Here is a 23,294-nt window from a genome sequence, read left to right on the forward strand (position 1 = left end):
CCCCCCTGCAGTCCTAATCCAGCTCTGGGGCAACAGCAGAAGCTGCTGGAGCGAGTCCAGAGGCGGCCTCGGAGCTGCTGCGAGGGCTGGAGCAGCTCTGCTCTGGAGCCAGGCTGAGAGAGCTGGGCTGGGGCAGCCTGGAGAAGAGAAGGCTCCTAAAGGGGAGACCTTAGAGCAGCTCCAGTGCCTGAAGGCGCCTGTAGGGATAGGACAAAGGGGAAGGGCTTTAACCTGCCAGAGCGGAGATTGAGATGGGATCTTAAGCAGAAGTTCTCCCCTGTGAGGGTGGTGAGGCTCAAACCAGTCTGTGATTCCATGAAATCTTTGGTCACTCTGTCAGTGCCGATCTTCAAAATGAAATAGAAAAGAGCTTGAAAAAGCCGGAGAATGCAGCTGCAGCCCAGAGTGCCTGGCAGGATTCACTCCCTCCATGGCATGGTGTTTGTACAGCAGGTGGCACTTTAGTAACGCGCATTCTTCCAGGTTCTGTTGTTATCGCAGATTAAACCCCTGCTTTTTTATGGAATTCGGTGGGGATATTTTAAATATCAACGTATTGATAACTCTATTAAAAAAAAACCCCAAACAAAAACGCATCACTGTCACCAGGTGCGGTTGGCACTGGGAATGGAATGCAGGGTTATCCTGGAGTTGCGCCTGATCCAGAACATGAAGTTGGCAGGGAGCATTGAGATCATTCTCAGACTTGTTCTCTGCCAGAGAAGCCTCCCCAGAGGAGTCCTTGGCCAGGCACCTGCAGCCACAAGCCTGACGTGGTCAGTGGGGCCTTTCCCAGTCTGTGCAGAGGGAGCGTTTCTGTAACTTTGATCAATTCACTTAAAAACAAACAAACGAACGAACAAAAAAACCCCCCAAAAACAAAAAACAAACAAAAAAAAAAAACCCCAACAAAAAAAACCAAAACAAATTTAAAGCTGAAAAGCCAACTGGGGACTGGAAAAAAACCCCAAACATATTTTTAATTTATGAATAAAAGCAAGGCCCAAGTGGGCAGGATCTCCTACAGCCTGGGGGGATAATATGACCGGGCACAATCTGGTGTTCAGCTCAGTAACTGTATAGGATATTCCCTTATTTAATAAACACTTTTACTTAAAGATTTTTGATCTGTCGATCATCTTTTCCTGTGTTTCTTACACAAAGTTTCATTTAAACTCCCTGTTTCACAGTAGCTTCTGACTGCTTTTATTGGATTCCTGTTTCTATCACAACACATTTTGGCTTCAAATGTGGGTAAGGAGTTGATAATAACCAAGTAAATGAGAAATACATCACCCATCATTTTAACATAATGAAACCCAACAGCTGAGAATGAAAAAATGTACAGAAAACTATTTAATTGGCCTCTCTCTAGACGGCCAATTCCTACCAACAAGCCCTGAAAATCAGTTTTCCTCAAGAAAAACTAAATAGTACAAGGGCCAGTAGGATCAAAGGCAGGTAATTAACTGGAGGCTGCCTGTGCTTCGCAGCTCTTCCCTTCTGCTTCAAGCCCCTTCCCAGTACGCTGTCTGCATGCCACACTCTTTATTAAGCAACTTGGGGCACCCAGGTTTTTAAGTATCACTTTAAAGCACTTAATACACTGTTGATGCTTCCCAAGACATCATAATAATAATAATTTCAGATCTATGAGTTAAGAGTGCAATGTGCTTCCATCAGGTGAAATCTAACTATTATGAAAACCCGTTTCTGTTGATGTAATTGAACATACACTAAATTATACTGCGAAACAGCGTTTGACTGTTCATTTTTCAAAGCGCATCACAACTTGACAGGTACTTGTTTAAACAAGGAGTAGTGAAAATGCGGTGCCTGTGTTAGAAAGTGCAAATGCTATAAACCGTCCCAGGCTTGCGGTGTGCTGTGAGACATGAGGGCTGCTGTGCTGCAGCAGCAGTTAGAGGATGTACCGTAGCGTTCGGAGGGGTGGTTTTCCAAAGCCTGTTTCCGTTTTCGAATGTGGCAGACATTTGGCACTAGGGGTTCTCAAGGAAGAGATGGGTGCTGACATGTCAGGGACACCATGAGGGACGTCAGTCAGCGGGAGGGGGAGAGGGAGATAAGGGTGGCCATGAGGGGTGAGCCGTGATTGTGAGGGAAGATCATGAGGGGATAGGAGGGGCGGCCATGATGGCACATCATGAGGGGAGGGGAGGGGCGGCCATGATGGTAGATCATGAGGGGAGGGGAGGGGCAGCCATGATGGCAGATCATGAGGGGAGGGGAGGGGCGGCCATGGTGGCAGATCATGAGGGGAGGGGAGGGGCAGCCATGGTGGCAGATCATGAGGGGAGGGGAGGGCAGCCATGGCAGATCATGAGGGGAGGGGAGGGCGGCCATGGCAGATCATTAGGGGAGGGAAGGGTGGCCATGGTGGCAGATCATGAGGGGACAGGAGGGGCAGCCATGGTGGCAGATCATGAGGGGAGGGCAGCCATGGTGGCAGATCATGAGGGGAGGGGAGGGCGGCCATGGTGGCAGATCATGAGGGGACGGGAGGGGCGGCCATGGTGGCAGATCATGAGGGGACAGGAGGGGCAGCCATGGTGGCAGATCATGAGGGGAGGGCAGCCGTGGTGGCAGATCATGAGGGGAGGGGAGGGCGGCCATGGCAGATCGTGAGGGGAGGGGAGGGCGGCCATGGTGGCAGATCATGAGGGGAGGGCAGCCATGGTGGCAGATCATGAGGGGAGGGCAGCCATGAGGGAAAGTCGTGAGAGGTGAGGGGTGGCCATGAGGGAAGATCATGAGGGGAGAGGAAGGCTGGACATGAGAGAATCATAGAATGTTTGGGGCTGGAAAGGACACCAAGATCATGCAGTTCCGACCCCCTGCCATGGGGGGCAGCCATGGGGGGTGAGGGGTGGCCATGAGGGGAGATCTTGAGAAGAAGGGTGTCCATGAGGGATAGGGGCAGCAGCTATACAGTGTGGGCTGCTATGGGGGGCAGATGAGGGGTGGATGTGAGTGGAGATCATGAGGGGCAGCCATGAGGGGAGATCTTCAGGGGAGACCAGTTTTCCCTTAGTGACATGGTTTAGTGGTGGGCTTGGCAGTGGTTGGGTAATGGTTGGACTTGATCTCAGAGGTCTTTTCCAGACTAGTTGATTCTATGATTCTATGTGCCTTCCAATACCTCCACTGTGGTGAAGACATTGGAACAGGGTGCCCAGAGAAGCTGCGGCTGCCCCATCCCTGGCAGTGTTCAAGGCCAGGTTGGACACAGGGGCTTGGAGCAACCTGCTCTAGTGGAAGGTGTCCCTGCCCGTGGCAGGGGGTTGGAACTGGATGAGCTTTAAGGTCCCTTCCAACACAAACCATTCCATGATTCTGTAATCTAGCCAGCCATAGATTATTTAACTGCTGCATTAAAAAGTAATCCTTCAGGTGTTTGGTATGTACAGTGTCAGCTCTTGGATGGTGTCGCTTTTACCTGTACCCCTTCACGTACCCAGAAATAATCTTGGCTGGATATGTTACTTCTCCTAAACAATGAGGAAAATGTTATCCTACTTTACATCTGCTTTGGAGGTGAAGTTTACAAATCAAAACCAAATCTCCTGCGGCTCTAAAAGACAATCCTAACCTGTATTGCAAATGTCAACTAAGTTGTGGGCAAATATATGTTTGGATTTTCCTGTCAGAGGAGTGAAGTGTATCATGAGTCCTTATTTATTTCTGAGAAGGAGCACTAGAACTAAAACAACTGTCTGACAGGTAGAATTTGCGGAGAAAACAGTGCATCTATATCGCCATTCTGATTGCAGGAAAGGCTGTTGTCAACAACAGTGAGAGCTGCATTAGAGGATGTATTGCTATTGTTTGGGAGTGAAAATTTAATGATGAAATATGGCCCATTTTTGTCATCCCTGCACGTTGGACTAGTGAAACTCCATGTCATTTCTGCATTACATGTTGAGGGGATGTGAAGTAAAAAAGAAATTGAACTGGGATTGCATGCAAAGTGTCAGACTTGGAAGGGAGAAATCAAACACACAAGTCTTAAATAGAGAACAACTGGATGAGTGGCAGTACTGTGAAAATCACTGCCCTGTTTTGTCAGCATTGATTATTGAGTCCAGAGGAGGACTCTCCAGAGGAGCTGCTGTGAGGGCTGGAGCAGCTCCGCTCAGGAGCCAGGCTGAGAGAGCTGGGCTGGGGCAGCCTGGAGAAGAGAAGGCTCCTGAAGGGGAGACCTTAGAGCAGCTCCAGTGCCTAAAGGGGCTCCAGGAAACCTGGAGAGGGGCTTTGGACAAGGGCCTGTAGGGACAGGCCAAGGGGAATGGCTTTAACCTGCCAGAGGGGAGACTGAGATGAGCTCTTAGGCAGAAGCTCTTCCCTGTGAGGGTGGTGGAACAGGCTGCCCAGGGAAGTTGGTAAGCCCTGTCCAACCTGGCCTTGAACACTGCCAGGGATGGGGCAGCCACAGCATCTTTATCTCCCTTCTGGCAGGTTAAAGCCATTCCCCCTTGTCCTGTCCCTACAGGCCCTTGTCAAAAGTTCATGGCAAGGGGTTGGAACTGGATGAGCTTTAAGCTCTCTTTCAGCCCAAACCGGTCTGGGATTCTATGATGAGATCTGGAGTCAGGAGGAAGAGTTGCTCGGTTTGCCTTTGGTATTGGTGGATTACTTTGGTTGCTTTCACAGAGTACAGGCTTCAAGATTTGACATAGAATCATCGAATCATATCACATGAATGGATGGGCAGCCTATCTACATTCCACTCTATGTTTTTTGGTTTTGGGTCAATTGCAAAAGTTTTTAAAACGTCCATGACGTAGTATTTTGTAGCGCATATTTTGCATATTTGCTTGTAAGTTTAGAGTAATTAGGAAATCTTTAGTTAATTCACCAAAACGTCCACTTTCTCTTCTGTTCTCCCCCTCTTTTTCCTGACCCACTTCCACATCTTTCAGGAAAGGACTGAAGGATTCCCGTCTGGAATCAGAGGAGTCTGTCAGGCCAGGATAAAACCTGAAGACATGTCATTTGTTCCTTTTTCAGCAAGTTGCTGGTGCACTGTCATCGCTGCTGATCATTATGTGAGGACACTGTGGCCTTCTTCCTCTGGTGTCTCTGTGTCTCTGGAAAACACAAAAGGCATTTCTAGCATTCCAACCTGACAGTGCCAGTGAGGGGACCAGGTATAATGATGACACGTAGGTGATGTGTGAGAAGGATGACGGCTGACAGGCTCTGTGCTCCTGTGTCACTGAAGGAATAAGACTCCCAGCAGGAAAAGCAGAAGACGTGCTCTCTAAACCTGCTGCTTAAAAGGTGATGTGTTTATGAAAAATATGCATAAATAAGCCAATATTTATAATTTTCCAAAGGTATATTTGAACACCATGTAGGTGAGGTGCAGAATAAATAATGCCCCACTTGACAGCTATAATTACCCTGGTTCAAACCTCCTTATTTTGAATACAGATTTGTTTGAGCAGAAGCAATTAATGGGCCAGTGCAGTAGAAATAAAAGTGAGGCATGTAAAAAAGAAGATCTAATATATATTTTTTAAAAGCCAGGTTGGAAAGGGTTTACCATTTGAGGAGTCGCTGGTGAGCAAAACAAGATGTGATTAACCTTTCCCATGCTCGTCCTCCCCTGCCCTTCCTGCACGGTGTGCTATATCACCACTAATTAGCCCGTGCTGGAATCGGGGCGACGAGGACCCGAGGATCTGTTAGAGCTCCTCCGCTCCCCCTCTCTGGGAACACTCGTCACCATGGCACCTGAGCACCTCGGGGCTGCTGGAGCGCCAGCACAGCAGGCAGCCTCTGCTCAGCCCTACCTGGAGGCTTCAGAAGCTCCCAGCTCTTTGTGGAGCTGTTTCTGTGCTTCATCAGAATCTTGCGTTTGGCTTTTCACAGATTCTGCCCTCGCTGAAATCAGCAGCGCGGCGATGGGGAAGGTTCTGTGGATCAGTGTTTACTCCAAGAAAGATGGTGTGAAGTAGACGAAAGTGTAACTTGGTTGTAGAAATTATTAACCCCTTCAGAGCTGTCAATTTGAATCATTCTATTACACTGTTCCCGTGTAAAGAAAATGTATTTGGCAAAGTATCACCTACTTTGGCAATCTGTCCCTAAAACCAAGTAACACAGTCTGTTCCCACGTATCCCAGTTGATGGAAATGTGTCAGTGGTACATTTAAAGGGTAAGGAACAATTCCAAAACCCATACCTAAATGGTTTTCTACTAGTTATAGCTACAATTTTGCTATTTTGAGCTATATTTTTGTTAATGAACATGAAATTGTACCAATTTAGGACTCTGAAGTTGGAATTAGGCTGCTGACTTCTCCTCTGGTGTCCTTACACCTCTAGTTCATTGCTTTGCTTTTGGCATCTTACTGACATGAAATATTTTGCTGCTTCTCCAAATTCTGCTTTGACAAAAAAATTGCCAGTTTGGTTTAGGTAAAGAACTGAACAAACCCAAGAGCAGGAGTCAGGAGGGTCCTGCGGGGTTTCCCGTCTCATGTCCTAGAGGTGCGTCTATGTGACCTGTTTCTTGGGATGTCCAAGGAGAACCACGAATATTCCTTCACTGCCAGAGAACTTGTGACTACTCGTACTGTCAATATGTCGCTGCTTACCAGCCAGGATGCAAAAGCAATTTCATGTCTTCATTTTTACAGCCAATTCTGCTACAGGTTTTCACATTTTCACATTTCAGTGAAGGCAGCCTCTCTTTTTCCAGAACACTCAATTACAGTAACATCAGACACACAGTCATTTTGTCAAGTGTCCTGTTTTACAGAGAAATGAATGGCCATGAAGGAGAATTCTTTTTTTCCCCCTTCTATCTTTTATTGAAGAAGAAAACTCTTGAGTAAACTTTGTTTTTCCTTAAATTACAATTATAAATAGAATAAGGAGTTGAAAGAACAATTTCAGTTTACGTTGTGTTTCAGACCAACATGCCACACCAGACCAAGTGAAGTCAAGTGAATTGGGGAAGGTTCTAGTTGGATACAAGAGGAATAATTTTCACAATGAGAACCATCAGCCATTGGAATAATCTCCATAGGGAAGTGGTGACTCCCCAGTGCTGGACACTGTTAAGATCCAGCTGGACAGGATGCTGGAACACAGGGTACATGAACCACACTCTCTGGTCACACTGATCCCATGCAGCCTCCTCTCCTTGCTCCTGCAGCTCCAAAAGCAGAGTGATGCTCATTCAACATACCATTGAATGCAAATAGAAATGGATTTTAATCATAGAATCATAGAATCCCAGGCTGGTTTGGGTTAGAAGGGACCTTAAAGCTCATCTAGTTCCAACTCCCCTTGTCCTTATTTTGATAGCAGCTATGCTTTTTCGTAACGACAGACACAGTGAGTGCTGTGCAGAATCTCTGTGTTGCTATGGTTATAGCACAGCCATTCCCAGAGTCTCCCCGAAGTAGCTAGAAATGAGACAAATCCAAGGGACACTATGAGAGTAATTCCCAGTAGCATGGGGGTTTTCAGATGTTTCTCCTGCTGTCAGTGGGGAATGAAGGTGGCAAACTAGGTTAGTTCCATCGTCTTGGTTCCAAGTAATATAAAATTCATTTACAGCTGGAAACTTTTCAATTTAAATTGCCTCCCAGGAGGTATCCAACTTAAAACTTTGGGGCTAATTTCTATGACGTGCAGTTTTTTCCCCACCAAAGCTGAAGCTCTATGTGTATTCTCTTATCCCTGCTCTTTCCTTCACCAACGTTTGCCCTGCATGTGCACAGTCTTCTCTGGCTCTTTCTCTGCTGTAAGCACAGCAAAAAGAACAGTCCCCAGAATCATCATTGCTGACACACTTGGGAAGAGTCTGTGTGCATCAGGGTGTGGAGCTGCTCCTCCAGCTCATCCCTTGGGCGAGGAGATGCTGCATCCACTCATGTCCAGCTTCCCTCTCTCCATCTGGAGGAGTTTGGTGGGTCTCCAGCCCAGCACCCCTGGCCACAGCACCTGGTAATTGGTGGTGCAGGGTAATGGAGACTGACAATTTCATCTTTAAGCTATTTATCCGCCAGTGCTCTGCACATCAGGTGTCACAGGAACATGACAACTCTTGTCAGTGAAACAAGAGAGTCCTGTGACAGGCTTTCAATCGAATCCTTCACCCAGCACCCCCGGCATTAACACTATGTTAAAACAGCTTCATTCATTATTCAGAAAAGGAAAAAAAACCCCAGTGAGATCCTGACAAAATATATGATGTTTTTTGAATCTTAAAACTCCACCCGGTTTTGCTGCTTCGGTGCCATCAGAATAACCCGTCTGGGTTCATTAAGAGCCGTGTAAGTTGTTCCCAGTGAATCAGCCAAGCCCAGGTCATCCTGCAGCACGTGGTACTCGGCCGTTTGCCGTGAATGATTCATAACTCAGGCTGCTTTTTAATAAAATGCTCGTGTTAAAATTCTATGTATGCTCAGAAAGAAGAAATAAAAATTCCCCTCTAGATTTTCATTAGAATTTATAATAAATGACAAGCCATGGATTTATTTTCTTGTAGGCATGGCCTGTCTGCAGGTGCCTTGCACTTGTAGACAGGCTTCACCTGGCTGCCTACCATCCCTAAAACCAGTGACTTGCTCCAGTACAAACGTTTTAGAGGCACTGTCAAGTCTGGTTTTTATCTCATGTTAAAACATACCTTGGAATAGCAGAAAGGAAGTGGAGGCTCTTGGAGGTGTATTGTTTAGGTCCTTCTTCCCCAGACAACGAGAGGAGCAGCGGTACCAGCAGTGTGACCCGTGACTTCTACCCACTGAGAAGGCAGCAGTGCTTCATCACCCAGCATTGCAGCTACAAACTACACACTCTGAATATTCACAGTACCCTGGAATGGTTTGGAAGGCACCTTAAAGCTCATCCAGTTCCAACTCCCTGCCACGGGCAGGGACACCTTCCACTAGAGCAGGTTGCTCCAAGCCCCTGTGTCCAACCCGGCCTTGAACACTGCCAGGGATGGGGCAGCCACAGCTTCTCTGGGCACCCTGTGCCAGCGCCTCAGCACCCTCACAGGGAAGAGCTTCTGCCTCAGAGCTTATCTCAATCTCCCCTCTGGCAGGTTAAAGCCATTCCCCTTGTCCTATTCATGACATGTTTTAACTGTGGAGTGTTTCATTATTAAATAAACATGATGCTCTTCCGGGGTGCAACTAAAGCACCTCTGGCCCTTCAGTGCTGTGCAGGGAAGAAGTGTTGGCTGTGCCTGTTCACATATTGGCCTGATGGGGAGAATTAGCGTTCTGCATGGGACTGGAAATGTGAATTGTTATAGCAGGTCCCTGGTGAATCCTTTATGAAACAAAACGAACTGTGCTCAAACCTGTTGTCTAAAGCCCCAATTCACAAATTGGTGACTGCTTATGTCTTCCTCTCCACAGCTGCTGGATGCTGTGGTACAGATCCTGTTCGGGAGCATAATGGCAGTGAAGAGCAGGGCTTGCTGTGCTGCAGTGTGCCCTTTGGTCCGTGATCGTGACAAAAAGGGTTGAGCAGAGAATTAGCTTTCCTTTTCTCCTATGTTTTTAACTCTGAAGAACATTTTCTCTGCAAGTGTTTTTCTCATGCAAACTTTAATAGTCTGTCTCTGCCTGGATGCTGCATATAACTTGATATTATTAATGACTACTCACCCCTCTCGCTCTGCCGCTCTATTCTCCAGCCCTTCTCCTGACCAAGAGGGTTCAAATAGATGCCCACAGATTTCTGCATCTGGTCTAAACACTTTTCTTAGGGATGCTGTTGTTTGTAGAAACATACCCAGTTTTGAGTTACAGGCCTCTGAGGATGAAGGGTGACACGTGTAATCTGTCTCAATGCTTCTTGACTGTTTTTAGAGGTGTGTGCTGTCATATCTATTTTTCAATTAGTGGGTCTTTATTCTTTGTTGGATTCAAATATCTCAGGAAAGCAATTTTACACCCCAAGACCCTGTGGGTCTCTTTGGTTTATGTGTAAGGGTGCTGTACAGTCAATAGATAGTATCAAGAGTACCCTTGAGATTTAATAGTCACCCTAAGTACTAGTTCCAACTCCACTGTCTTCAACAGCACTGCTGGAGAGAAGTGCCTGAAAGGAGGGTCAAGATGTTGTGGTTTGCTTGTTTAGAAGTTGAGGATGAATAGAATATAGGCAGATGGTTATGGGTCAGGCAAAACTCCCATCAAGGAACACAATGAAGAGAATTGGATGGAGGTTTCATGGCAATCATTGCGAGGGAGCTGATGCCTCTCCAAGTTGCATGGCAACATGCTGGAGACAAATATAAAACACCCATATGGCTTTGAAAATCTGATTTATTTCTGAGGTAAAATAGGGTTCTTTTCTTTCTTTGAGGCTGTAATCTCCTGAGTAAAATGAGTGAGTCCTCTGGCACCGGATAAAGTTAGCAAGTTTTGAAGTTTTCAGGGATTTCTGTGTATATGTGCACTCCTATTCCCACTGCTCTTTCATCAGCTCTGCTCTGCAGTTGTCACTCTGCACTTCCTTCTCAGCTTTGACCTGTCTTGACAATTTCTTTTTTTAAGCTGCTCTTCCAACTCTTGGTTTGGTTTTTTTAAATTTATTTTTTAATTCTGAATTGTTTTAATGATGAAGAACACCCCCTCAAGTCATTCCTGTGGAGTGGGAGTCTCAGGGTGTTGGTCTTGCCTTGCAGGCTCTGCTGATGCCAACACATGTCTCTGAACAAAGCCAGGATGGTCTCTACAGCTTGCACTGCATGAGGAAACGTGAAAAATGCCCCTCACACAAACGTGAGCTGATTTTGTTGCTACAAAAGACTCCAGTGCCCGAGACGCTGCAGACTGCTAGGAGTAAAAACCATGAGAACCATCTCTGCTTACTGCTTGGGGTCGTCCTTGGGCAAACAGGTATAAAAATGCTGGTATTGTCCTTTTACAGTTTGCCCCTCAAGCAAAAAGACACAGTGGCTCACAGTGAGGAGAAGTGTGAGTCCAGGACTCAGGTCTTGACCTCTACCAGGTTGAGTGTAGGGATGCAGTTTGTGTGGTACCATCCCCATGGACTCAGCTAGCCAAGGGCAGTCGCTTCAGCAGCCTCCCAGCAGGACAGACCTGTGCCAATTGATTTGATGTCTACATGGGCATGAGGAATTCCTTGGCCTTGAACAATTGCAGTGGCCATAAACTAAACCACAAGAAGTTTCACCTCAACACGAGGAAGAACTTCTTTCTGTTGAGGGTAGCAAAGCACTGGAAGAGGCTGCCCAGGGGGGTTGTGCAGTCTCCCTGTCTGGAGACATCCCAAACCCACCTGTGTGACCTGCTCTGGGTGGCCCTGCCTTGGCAGGGGGCTTGGACTAGATGATCTCCAGAGGTCCCTTCCAACCCTAATGATTCTGTAATTCCAGGGATGGAGCATCCACAACTTCTCTGGACAACCTCTTCCAGTGTTTTACCACCCTCACTGTAAACAATTTCTTCCTTGTATGTGTTACCCCTTCACAGAATCACAGAATTGGAGAATCCCAGGTTGAAAGGACCTCAGGGTCATCTGGTCCAACCTTTCTAGGCGCAGCATGACCTAGACTAGATGTCCCAGCACCCTCTCCAGCCTAATCTTCACAGTTCCCAATGCTGGGGAGTCACCATTTCCCTGGGGAGATTATTCCAATGGCCCATTGTTCTCATTGGGAGAATTTTTCCTCTGTGTCCAGTTGGAATCTCCCCTCGTTGTGCATGTGCTGGTAGGACACAGTTCTTGCTGCTGGTGGGGATGTAGGTGAGGCCGGACACTGGTGGCCACTTCCAGCCACTGTCATCGCCGCGCTATGATGGTGCCTCCAGCCCTGCCTGTGCTTCCCTGGGGATGCACCATAAATATTCAGCACCGGATACACTGGGATGTAAAGCAGCAGGTGCAGCAGCTCTGTGGTGAGGGTGTGTTTAATGGCTGAAGGATTCAAACAACTGTGTATAAAAACTCCATCTGTAGCTTTTTATGTGATGTTGAGGGGGTTTTATTTAATTTAAAACCACAGTTTGTTTTAAAAAGTACAGATACTCTTGTTGTGAAAGATGGCTTTGTACAGTTAAATGGCAAAATGGATTAAAGCCATTGAGGAAAATGTAAATATTTGAGTAATTTTAGGCTTCATCCCAGTACATTCAGAACAAAAAAACCTGCCCTGTGCAGTTCTTCATGTTCCATTCCCCATGGTTAAATTCTTGCTAGCAATTAGGCTTTTTCTTTTGGCCTATTCTTCATTTGTCTCCATTTCCCCCTCTCTTTTTTTCCCCAAGCTCCTGTAGCTCCTTATGCTTCAACAGCAGCTCTTCATTTGAAGGGGAACTGCTGTCACATCTCAAAATGAGCCAAGTACCTCATCAGCTTCCATCCGTACAGCTTACTGGAAAGCAGTGCCTAATATTTCCATTTACTTCCCCAGAACGCCTTTACAACACCCCCCCAGTGCTCATTTTACCTTCCAATAGTTACTGTTTGTAAGAATCTTGACATTTTGACAGTAAAATTCCAATATTTAGATCAATTTGTACTTTACAGATTTGATTCAATTACCAATGAAATCAATGGGTGTCTTCTACCAGAAACCAGCCTGCTGACCAGCTCTTCCTCTCCTTCACATTTGTAATGGCTGAGATTTTATAAACTAACATATTTTGATCAAAAGCTGCTTAATAAAAGCAAGTTAATTGGCTACTTTATGAACTAATTGTAGCTTTTGCACCAGTCCCGGTTCAAAGCTAGAATACATAGGCAAAACTTACTGGGAAGCAAAGATGAATTTGCCCCATTTATCCTAAGTTGCAGATGTTGTCATGTGGAATATGGGGTGCATACGAGGCAGTATGGGCATGGAGGCAGTAGGTGACTGCTGGGCATAACATTGGTCAAGGCCTTAGGTCCTCCTGTGCCTGCAGTGGGAAGCATCTGCCTTGATTTATAGGGTGATTACTCAGAAATTTGCAGCCAGCCTTTCTCATCTCTGCAGCTGCTGGCAAACAATGGTCTGTTCCCATTGCAGCATCCCATGATGAACCTCATTTGTCATCAAACAGATGCCACCTACAGTCGGGCTGCTGAGTGCAAGACAATATTTGGGTGCTCTGTGGAGTGGATCACTGTGCGTGCAGCAGTTCAGCCTGAAGAGCTGCTGATGCCACTGCCCATGTCAAGGGCCACTGGTGAACACTGGGAGACGAGGTGATTGTGGCATGGGCTTGGGTTGTTGTCCTACTCCAATGGGAACCTCCATGTCTCCTGTGGCTGGACAATTCCTTGAGCCTGATCCAGTTCCACTGAGATAATGGGATATTTGTTGTAGATTGCAATGAATACTGAACAAGACCTGGTGGGAGATGGGTCTTGTCTGCTGGCCAGTCATATGTGACATCTGTTCATGAGACAGTTGGGTCCTTCAGAGCAGCTCTGTGGAAGTAGCGCAGCCTCCTGCCATGCCAAAACCTGGTGGTCTGGAAGAGAAGGACTGTGTGAACTGGAGGTTGATTCCACATGAGATGGTCACCCCTACCCAACATCTCTGCTTGCTTCTGTACGATAATCCTTCCTCTCATTACGGCAGCTGTCTCCACTTCACTTATTTGTCAGATGGGTAAAGAAAAGGGTGAATCTGTCAATCAGCCACACTTATGAAGAGTCACACAAAGCTTGATTAAACCTTGTTCTCAAAGTCAACAGAAGCTAATTACAAAGCTCAGAGAGAAAATCTTGTGTGCTCTCACGCCAACACGCTCAGTTGATTGGAACCAAACTGCTTAATCAGGGTGAGGATCAGGGACACGATGCCACATCCTGGGCTCTGCCTGTGAAGATGCTGCCTGCTGGTGCCCCAGGTCAGAGTGTCTCATAATGGATTATTTTATTTAAGAAGTCATTAATGGCAACATGCAACAGATGCTTCACAGAGATGGTCAGGAATACTTGTTCTTGTCAAGGTGTAGTGGGTACTGTGTGCAGAGCAGGGTCTTCTGGCAGGGGCTGGCAGTCTCAAGTGAAGGTAAAGACATACTTAAGTAGGGTTTATAGAGCTCTCTGGAAATTTTAATCTGAACTCAGTGGTCTAAAGGAGGACTTCAGCCTTCTGGAGGTGACCATGCTGCTGAAGAGGCTGCAGGAAGAGCTGATTTGCACAGTGACACTAGGAAGGATAGAGGGGTCCATGTGGATGGCTCTGAGAACTGAGAGTTTTGGATGAGAACCAAGGCAGAAGATGACTCACGGGGCAGAAACTCTCTGAGAAGGTCTGTGAAACGACTGAGGGAAGATGGAAGATCTGGCTCGAGAGAGGTGAAGAGCTGGGAGTGCCAGAGAAATACTATTTGCTCCTGGGAAGAACTTCAGAGCTGACCCTGACCTATCTTTGATAAAAGCTGCTGTATTTCCCCAAACCATCTGCTTCTTAAGATCAAATCTGATCTCAAACAACAATAACCATCAAATAAAAGTCAAATCATCACAGATTTTTCTACAGACTTTATACACAAATGACTTCAATGCCATTGAAATGCAAAGATAAGTTTGAAAAGAGTTATTTTCAGAATAACTCTAAGTGAAATATTCTCAGCTAGAAATATCCTACATACTCAGCCTTTTTGCAGTCTAAATTCTATCTTTTTATATTTGCTGTGTAAAATTGTTTTATCTCAATTAGTTGTTTTTTTCTGGGGCAAACCTGGGGAAGAGCAGCTCAGTATCCTAATGATTTATGGATAAGTGTACCTGTTGTTTAGGCACTTTTTTGTGGGCTGACTTACATTCCTATTGTATTACAATCACTTTTCATCAATAAGGAAAATAGATCCCCCTGATCCAGCCCCAAAAGCTTTGTGTTTCCTGGCATGTTTGAGGAAGTGAGCTGGCGTGTATCAATAAGGACAGGGATAATTGCCACGGGCTGACTGTTGGTTCTGCAGAGGAAGTTTCTGTTATTCATCGTGGGCTGTCAGATGTAAGCCATCATGCAAATGGAATGGATCTCACAAATAAGTCGCATCTGGCTCGAGCACAACTCCCACAAATATTTATCTTACTAAACAGAAAATACAGAAGATGAGGCAGTAGCTGCTGTGGAAGCAATAAATAGATACCACAGTGTTATCTACAGTTGTTCATAGAGACCACTCGCTGCAGTAGCAAAAAGTGCTGCATGGTTCAAGGGAAATGTCCTGATATATCACAAGTTTTACAGATATATACACCATAATTAACGACGATTATGTATACTAATACATACTGATAACTAATTACTCTTTCAAATGAGCTAGCAATCAAAGCCTTGATCTAAAAGCACATACATTTCTCTGTGTTGTCTCTGTGACCTCTGATATTTCAAAGCATGAAAATATTGCTGTTCCAGTAATTGAGTGTTGCAAATCCATTAGCTTCTTGATTATGGTCAAGACGGTGATGGACGGAGTCATGATTGAGAGCAGGAAAATATATTCCATGTGTTAAAATCAGATGGGTTCAACTTTGACTCGTTGTTTGCAGTTGTTGCTGTGAGTGTTAACTTTGGAAAACATCACATTGCTAATAAATTTATTAAAAAATGAAAAGCAATGTTTCCAGAAGATCCTAAACATAACTGAAAGGATGGAAATTGATAAATTGTCGAGTTTATGAACTGTTGGTCTGAAAAAGACTGTGCACTACGAGTTTTAGCAGTGTGCATGTGAGTTGTGCACTTGTGAATGCTCATACGGAGAGACCTGTGCTGCTGCTTTCACAGCCAGGTCTCCCTGGTTTTTAAAACCAGCCAAATCTATTATTCTCAGTCCTACTTCAAACACAATAGTAGAAAGGCCATTTTCTTTGTATAAGCTGCTTGCAACAATCTGCTCTATGTTGATTGTATTATGGGTGAGCTTCAAATACAAGTAAATTTTAGGTGTACAAGGAAAGTGTTTTAGTAATTAATTAGAAAAAGTCCTAGGATTGTACTGAAAGGAATAAAAATGAATAATGAATCTATTTTTAAATGGTGCATTGCTCAGAGAAGCTGTGGCTGCCCCATCCCTGGCAGTGTTCAAGGCCAGGTCGGACACAGGTGCTTGGAGCAACCTGCTCTAGTGGAAGGTGTCCCTGCCCGTGGCAGGGAGTTGGAACTGGAGGAGCTTTAAGGTCCCTTCCAACACAAACCACTCTGTGATTCAATAAAACATCTCTGAAGAGCAAGTAATCAGTTCTAAATCCATTTCCTAGGCTAAATCTGCTGCTTTGGACTTCTAAAAAGATGCCTCAGAGCATTTATTAATTTTCTTTGCTATGTATTATGTTTTTGTTGTTTCGTTTTGTCTGTGGTTTTTTCATTAAGATGAAAGTCATCTGCCTGTCCTTTATTCCAGGATTAGCTCCTTTTATTTCATTTTCCCAGCAGACTGATTGTCAGTTATGTTTCAGCAGCTTCCACCACTAATGGGTTTCTACACAGCTGCCTGGGCATCTGTGGCAGTGAAATATGAATGTGTTTCCACAAAATCCAAAGGCTTCTGCTGGGGGTGGCAGTTACCCGTAAGAGTAGTTTTCTGGAAAATGTTTGCATGTTCTTCAAATGTAGCCTGACAAATTGGTTAAGTTAAAGATCATTTATCCTCAAGAAACTGTAGGTGTTGTTCTCTGGCTCTTAGTTAAAAAAATATAAATCCTCCCTGTAAGAAATCTTTGTTTTTGAAGCTTCATTCTCACAGAAATCAGAAGATGCAAGTCTGAAAATGGGAGACCTGTAAGAGACAATAAAGTCCTCCTCAAAGGCATGACACATAAGGACTTGCAAAGTTCTGAGCTTGGGGAGAAAAGGAATGAATGAGAAGGGGAAAAAAGATTATTTTCAGTGTGTTTCAATTTTAGCCATGCGTGATTCAGTGCTCTGTATATTAATGGTAGATACCTGGAGGTGATAGACTCTGTTGATACTTCTAAAGATTAATACCCACATCAGACTAATAGAGGTAAAGTGAAGCTATTTCTTTTTACCTAAGAGAGATAGAGATTGTGTATAAATCTTGTGGGAAAACAGCACATAATTCTTTTCTAAAACACATGCTAAAGAGGAGGAAGAATTCCTGCAGCTGAGTTGAGTGAGACGTGTCTTGAGGTGGCTTGAAGAGGCCGGCCCCATGCTGAGCTGATGGGCAGTTCTGTACCTGCAGCCTGGGCATGACCCAAACTGCTCACCAGGGCCCACAGCCTAGATTAGGAATTCCTAGATGAGCTCTGAGGCAGAAGCTCTTCCCTGTGAGGGTGCTGAGGTGCTGGCACAGACTTTTCCCAGAGAAGCTGTGGCTGCCCCATCCCTGGCAGTGTTCAAGGCCAGGTTGGACACAGGGGCTTGGAGCAACCTGCTCTAGTGAAAGGTGTCCCTGCCCGTGGCAGGGGGTTGGAGCTGGATGAGCTTTAAGATCCCTTCAACCCAAACCAGGCTGGGATTCTAAGGCTAATGTAGGATGAGAAGAGTTTTTCTGAAGAAAATCCACACTCCTGTGCTTTCTGGAATGCCTGCGAAGATCCTCAGAAGATGAGCCACAAACTAACTAACTGTGAATTCATCATCCAACTCACTTCGTAATAATGTTATTATTAAACAGCTGCTTTTAATGTTTAATAAAAGGTATTTATAAATTGCTGTAATGACACTGTTTACTGTTTGCATTACCTCTCCCAGCCTGGTTCATTAGCTGTCATTAGCAGCAGGTTACCGCATGCATTTTGCATATAGAGATGCTGTGTAACAATCTGCATTCCACCCCATACCAACTTCAGCTGCTCCTTTCCACATTCCCCTGTCTGACCAAACCCTCTGAATTAGAGAAAGTGAAGGCAGGAGGAATGAACACTCAGAGGGTTCTTGTTTTGGTTATGCTTGTAGATGCCTCATTCCCTTAAAGCTGCAGTTCCTATAGCTTTGGAAACACGAAAAAATCAATAAAGAGCTTAAAAATGTATGGCATTTAACAGCAAATGCCCTTCTTTGTTTCACCTTTTTATAGGAGACTACTGGTTTGTTCTAATGAGGCTATTATCTTCCGCTGAAGTGAATACTGTAGAACAGCAGCCTGGAATTTTACTCATGTTGTGAGCTCGTGTGCCAAATGTGGAACATCTCAAACCCTCCCCGTGTCTTGCTGGATGGAACATGTCACATTCAATTTACAAGTTACCTTGGGTGACACTTGAGAGGCAGAGCTGCAAGGGTGGTGTCCTGGTAGATATGCAATAAGATGTAAAGCATGGACCTGTCCAGCCTCATTCCAGCAAGTAAAGTCTTCTGATGTGAGAGACACCAGAAAACCTGGCACAGGAGGTTTAACATGTTGAGTGGTGGGAAGAGCTGGAGGTTTATGACTGGGAAAAGTATGGGATGATTTGGGAACTAATCTAATGATCTTTAGGGACCGATTCATGGGTTCTCATCCATTGGAACTAGTGTAGTTAGTAGGATTTCTCTCATTTAACCATCTGAAAGTTGGTTGTCTAGTCTAGCACTATAGTCAGTGAAGAGAAATAGGTGCTTGTGGCAGGTGGTTCATCCTTACCAAAGAACAGCGTCTGGACTTGGTAGGATGGACCCACATTTAAGATTAGGACCCTGTCTGTGGCAGGGGCAGTGGGCAATGCTATTCATGAAGAGCGTCTGAGTCTTACCAATTTTTGCTGCCCATTTGCCATGTACTCCTTCACATATAGAACTGTATTAGGGATGTTAGAAGTTGAATCCCTTCCTAACATCTTTGGTAGCCACTGACCTCCTGTTCATGAATTTATCTAATCCTTTTCTGAGTCGGCTGATCCTGTTTGCCTCAGAGTCTCCTGTGGCACCAGGCTGCAGAGGTTCATGACCTGCTGTGTGAAGAAAAATGTTCTTTTATCTATTTTCAAGCAACCTCCTCCTAGTCCCAGTGGCTGCTTCCGAGTCCTTGTCGTGTGTGGCTGAATATCAGCTCCACGTCCAGTTTATTCACTGTCTGCCAGTGTTTGTAAACCTCAGCTCCATCCTCCTCCTGCCTTCTGAGCTCAGCACCATCCTGTCAATATATCCAGAGTTTTCTCCTTTATATCCTGTACCTTACACTTATCTACACCAAAACTTATCCCCCACCTCTTTGCCCCATCTGTTTCGCGAGTGCTCTATGGTGTTTCTCAGCAGCAGCGTTGTGTTTGATGCCCCATCCCCGGCAGTGTTCAAGGCCAGGTTGGACACAGGGGCTTGGAGCAACCTGCTCTAGTGGAAGGTGTCCCTGCCCGTGGCAGGGGGTTGGAGCTGAGTGAGCTTTAAGGTCCCTTCCAACACAAACCACTCTGTGATTCTGTGATTACATCTCATGTTCTTTTTCTCACCAGCATGAGACATAGCCGAGTATCTCGAACAACAGGAGTACCTCACTCCACACAGAAACAGACTTCAATGTGATGATTTACAACAGAGAGAAATGGAAAACATGTTTACAATATATTGCTTCACCTCTCCGCAACTCACCCCAGACTTCCCTGAAGTCATTCTGGTGGGTTCTGTGTATGGCACGACCGAGTTGCCGCCACCTCTGAGGCTGGGTTCATGGAGAAGTGTGAAGATCACAGACAGACAACTTAAAGGATGGATAGATGGATGGATGGGCTTTAATGCAAAAAGCATGCAGCAACATGCCGAACAGGCGCAGTTGTGTTGTTCCTGCTGGAAGTGAGCTGATCTGTCTGATCTTCTGTGCTAGGAGCATCACAGAATGGTTTGGGTCACAACAAACAGAGAGCTGGCAACTTTGAATTAGTTTATGTTTTAACCTATGAAACATATTTTCAACTAGGCAAGATCTATGGAAAAGGCTTTGAATAAATGCAGTGTTTGTGTGTTGCCAAGGCTTCAAAACTGAGCAAGGAAAAGAAAACACATTTCAAGCTAGGCAGCTCCCAGAATACAGCACAGTGGTAAGGCACATACACATTCCTCATATGTACTTCAGCTGGCCAAGCAGGAATGACTCCATTTAATAAGCATTCCTACCCATTGTCAGGAAAGGTAAAAACAGCCTCTCCTGCTTTGCTGGTGGAGTGGTGGAGCCTTGAGCTGCTGTGGGCATGCAGCTTCTGGCCATGCTTTCCATCTCTTGTAGGGGGCCCACAAGAAACCTGGAGAGGGGCTTTGGACAAGGGCCTGTAGGGACAGGCCAAGGGGAATGGCTTTAACCTGCCAGAGGGGAGACTGAGATGAGCTCTGAGGCAGAAGCTCTTCCCTGTGAGGGTGCTGAGGCGCTGGCACAGGGTGCCCAGAGAAGCTGTGGCTGCCCCATCCCTGGCAGTGTTCAAGGCCAGGTTGGACACAGGGGCTTGGAGCAACCTGCTCTAGTGGAAGGTGTCCCTGCCCGTGGCAGGGGGTTGGAACTGGATGAGCTTTAGAGTCCCTTTCAACACAAACCAGTCTGGGATTCTGTGATCTCCATCCGCTGTGCCCTTTGCCTGTGCTGCCACAGAGCTACAGACCTTGGAGCACGAGACTTGCATTTACAATAAAAATGCCAGTCTTGCTCTTTTTAATTTAATTTTTTTTTTTTTTCCCCAACAGCCTGCACTCCGTCACAGTAGCATCAGTCAATGTAATCATGTTCAGGATTTAATTTATCACATTTAAGCCAGTATGAAACAACTTGCTCAGGTGGCAGGGTGAAGGACGTAACAAATAGACCCAGAAATGCCTGGTGAAGACAGAAGCCAGAAGGCGGCATTTCACAGGTCTGTCCCTTGACAGCTGCCTCCTGCTCCCTCTTCCATCATGTGTACCCTGCGGGAAGAAGACCTTAATATTTGTCACAGAATCCCAGCCTGGTTTGTGTTGGAAGGGACCTTCAAGCTCATCTAATTCCAACCCCCTGCCACGGGCAGGGACACCTTCCACTAGAGCAGGTTGCTCCAACTCCTGTCCGATCTTAAGCAGAGCTCAGTTGAGCTCTTGGCTTTGAAGTCAGACCGAGCGAGTCTTGGTAGCACAGGAAGACTCTAAACTGATGCAGTACAGGCTGACAGGGATGCAGTTGTTTAAATGGAAATCTCAGATTTCATTTTGGTCGCTCTGCAGAGAGCTCGGGGCTCAGCTCTGTCCCCAGCAAAGCCAGGATGTGCCAGCCCCAGCCTCATGATCTACCACTGCCTGTTTTACCTGCACAGCTAACACTGACTGGGGGGGTAACTGCCTAAGAATTGATTCTGCGTATGGAAATACTGCCTCAGAAGCACCTTTCCAGTGCCAGCTCCAATGCTGGTGTTTATTTATTCATTTCTGGTTAGGAAAGATCCCCAATCCTCTGTGTGAGCCGGAGCTGGTGCATGGTGACCATGCTGCTTGCTTGCAGCATCACCAATTTGGATTTACCGTATTAAACCAATCTACTCAGGGACAACCAGAGCACAAAAGGCACTGCATAAATCCAAATTCTATTAGACACTTCATGCGGTACATGTTCATTGTATGGTACTTCAGAAGGGCTTTATCTTAAACAGAGAATGGAACAGAAGACTGAGAAAAATGCTTTGCTTACAATCAGCAGAGAATTATGATTCTGGTGCCACGCTAATACATTGTCATACAAATGCCAAGGCAGCCCGATAAGAGCTCCACTCTTTAAGTCGAAGGCTTCTGTTCTGTCTTGAGATATTTGGGCTACATTGTTATTCTTAAATCATTTCTACTTATAATATGGAGAATGGCTCTAAATTGAAGACAATCTCATGGCATTTTTCCCCTCTTCTGCTCAGTTCTAGCTCTTCAAGGCCATTCCCAAATATTTAATTAATTCATTTGGTGTGAATAGTTGGTATTTTTCAGCACCCAAATCCAATCTCTCAGTGGTTTTCAGTAAATCATCCCTGAAAGCTTTTTTCTTTTAAACTTAGATACTATTTTTGCGCAGCATCAATCATTTTACTCTCTGACAGGAAGAAATGTTTTCTAAATCTGGCTTGCTTTATTGTTCCCCATTACATAAATAAAATGATTTATGGAGTGAGGGAAGGGAGGAAAGAAGAAGGAAACACTGTCTGATCTTTGTAGAATTGTTTGTTCTTTATCCTGAGATTAATGCTTTTTTGTTTCTCCTGGGGTTGTGTTTGCACTGAGAGAGATTCACAACTTTCTGGTGACCTCTGCTCTGTATCTCATGCACCGTGCCCTGAAGATTAGTGAGATGTCAGATGGCTCCTCAGGTCTGGGTGAGAGAATGCTGGAGATGTGAAGAGCTCTCCTGAGCCTGACAATGCTGCATTCCTCCGCAGTCCGGCTGCTTCGGCTGCAGGGTGAAGGGATCACAGAAGGTCAGTGATCTAACCATGGACACAGGGGAGCTGAACACGCACGGGAATGCACATGAATCCAAATGATGGGTTGCTATGGCGATGGGAGGCTAATGATGCTTTTTTGACTCATTGACAGCGCCGTGTCAGACCATCAGGTGCCACGGGGCTGCAGGAATGCTTCAGTTCTCCATCGGGATCCGCCTCCGGCTCTTCTCAGTCACAGCTGAGGTAAAAATACTCAGGGGAAAAAACAAACTACCTGTAGTAAACTCTCAGCTCCAAGCCTTCACTCATGCAAAGAGTGTGAGAGCATAGCGCTTCCGTGGCAGCTCCAATGGGTGTTGGTGGGGTTGATGGTCTCTACCGGATTTAATGGATTGTAGATGATCCTGGAGCTGGCATAGTGGTGCTGGCTGGTCGGGACACAGGTGGCTGTCACCCTCCTGTACAACACCTCACATCTCTTCTGTTGCACTTAGTGCCCAGGACCAACATTGTGCCTGAGGCTGGCAAAGAGGCTGGTGTACAGCACCGCTGTGGTTCCGTGTGTTGCATAAGTAGCCACAACAGCTATTAACACTGCATTTCCATTACGCTTTGTTAGTGAAGAAACTTATAATTGCAGATACCACCAAAGTATCCATAGCTTTGGACAAGGGCCTGTAGGGACAGGCCAAGGGGAATGGCTTTAACCTGCCAGAGGGGAGACTGAGCTGACCTCTGAGGCAGAAGCTGTTCCCTGTGAGGGTGCTGAGGCACTGGCACAGGGTGCCCAGAGAAGCTGTGGCTGCCCCATCCCTGGCAGTGTTCAAGGCCAGGTTGGACACAGGGGCTTGGAGCAACCTGCTCTAGTGGAAGGTGTCCCTGCCCGTGGCAGGGGTTGGAACTGGATGAACTTTGAGGTTCCTCTCAACACAAACCAGTCTGGGATTCTGTGATCCTGCAGTATAGAAAGTATGCAGGAAAACATGGCTGGAGCTGTCCTCATGGAG

At 45.9% G+C, this 23,294-nt stretch overlaps 1 long non-coding RNA gene across 1 annotated transcript; it reads right to left on the minus strand.

The window, feature by feature from the left end:
* Nucleotides 1-195: 195 nt before the first annotated feature.
* LOC115611489 lies at nt 196-23,088 on the minus strand. The gene is made up of 3 exons (XR_003992596.1): nt 23,062-23,088; nt 20,880-20,882; nt 196-294 (listed from the first exon to the last, which is right to left on the minus strand). It is a non-coding gene; the product is annotated as an uncharacterized LOC115611489 (long non-coding RNA).
* Between the last annotated feature and the right edge of the window lie 206 nt (nt 23,089-23,294).

The sequence above is a fragment of the Strigops habroptila genome, chromosome 8, assembly GCF_004027225.2.
Source record: "Strigops habroptila isolate Jane chromosome 8, bStrHab1.2.pri, whole genome shotgun sequence".
In the NCBI taxonomy this organism is placed as follows: Eukaryota; Metazoa; Chordata; class Aves; order Psittaciformes; family Psittacidae; genus Strigops; species Strigops habroptila.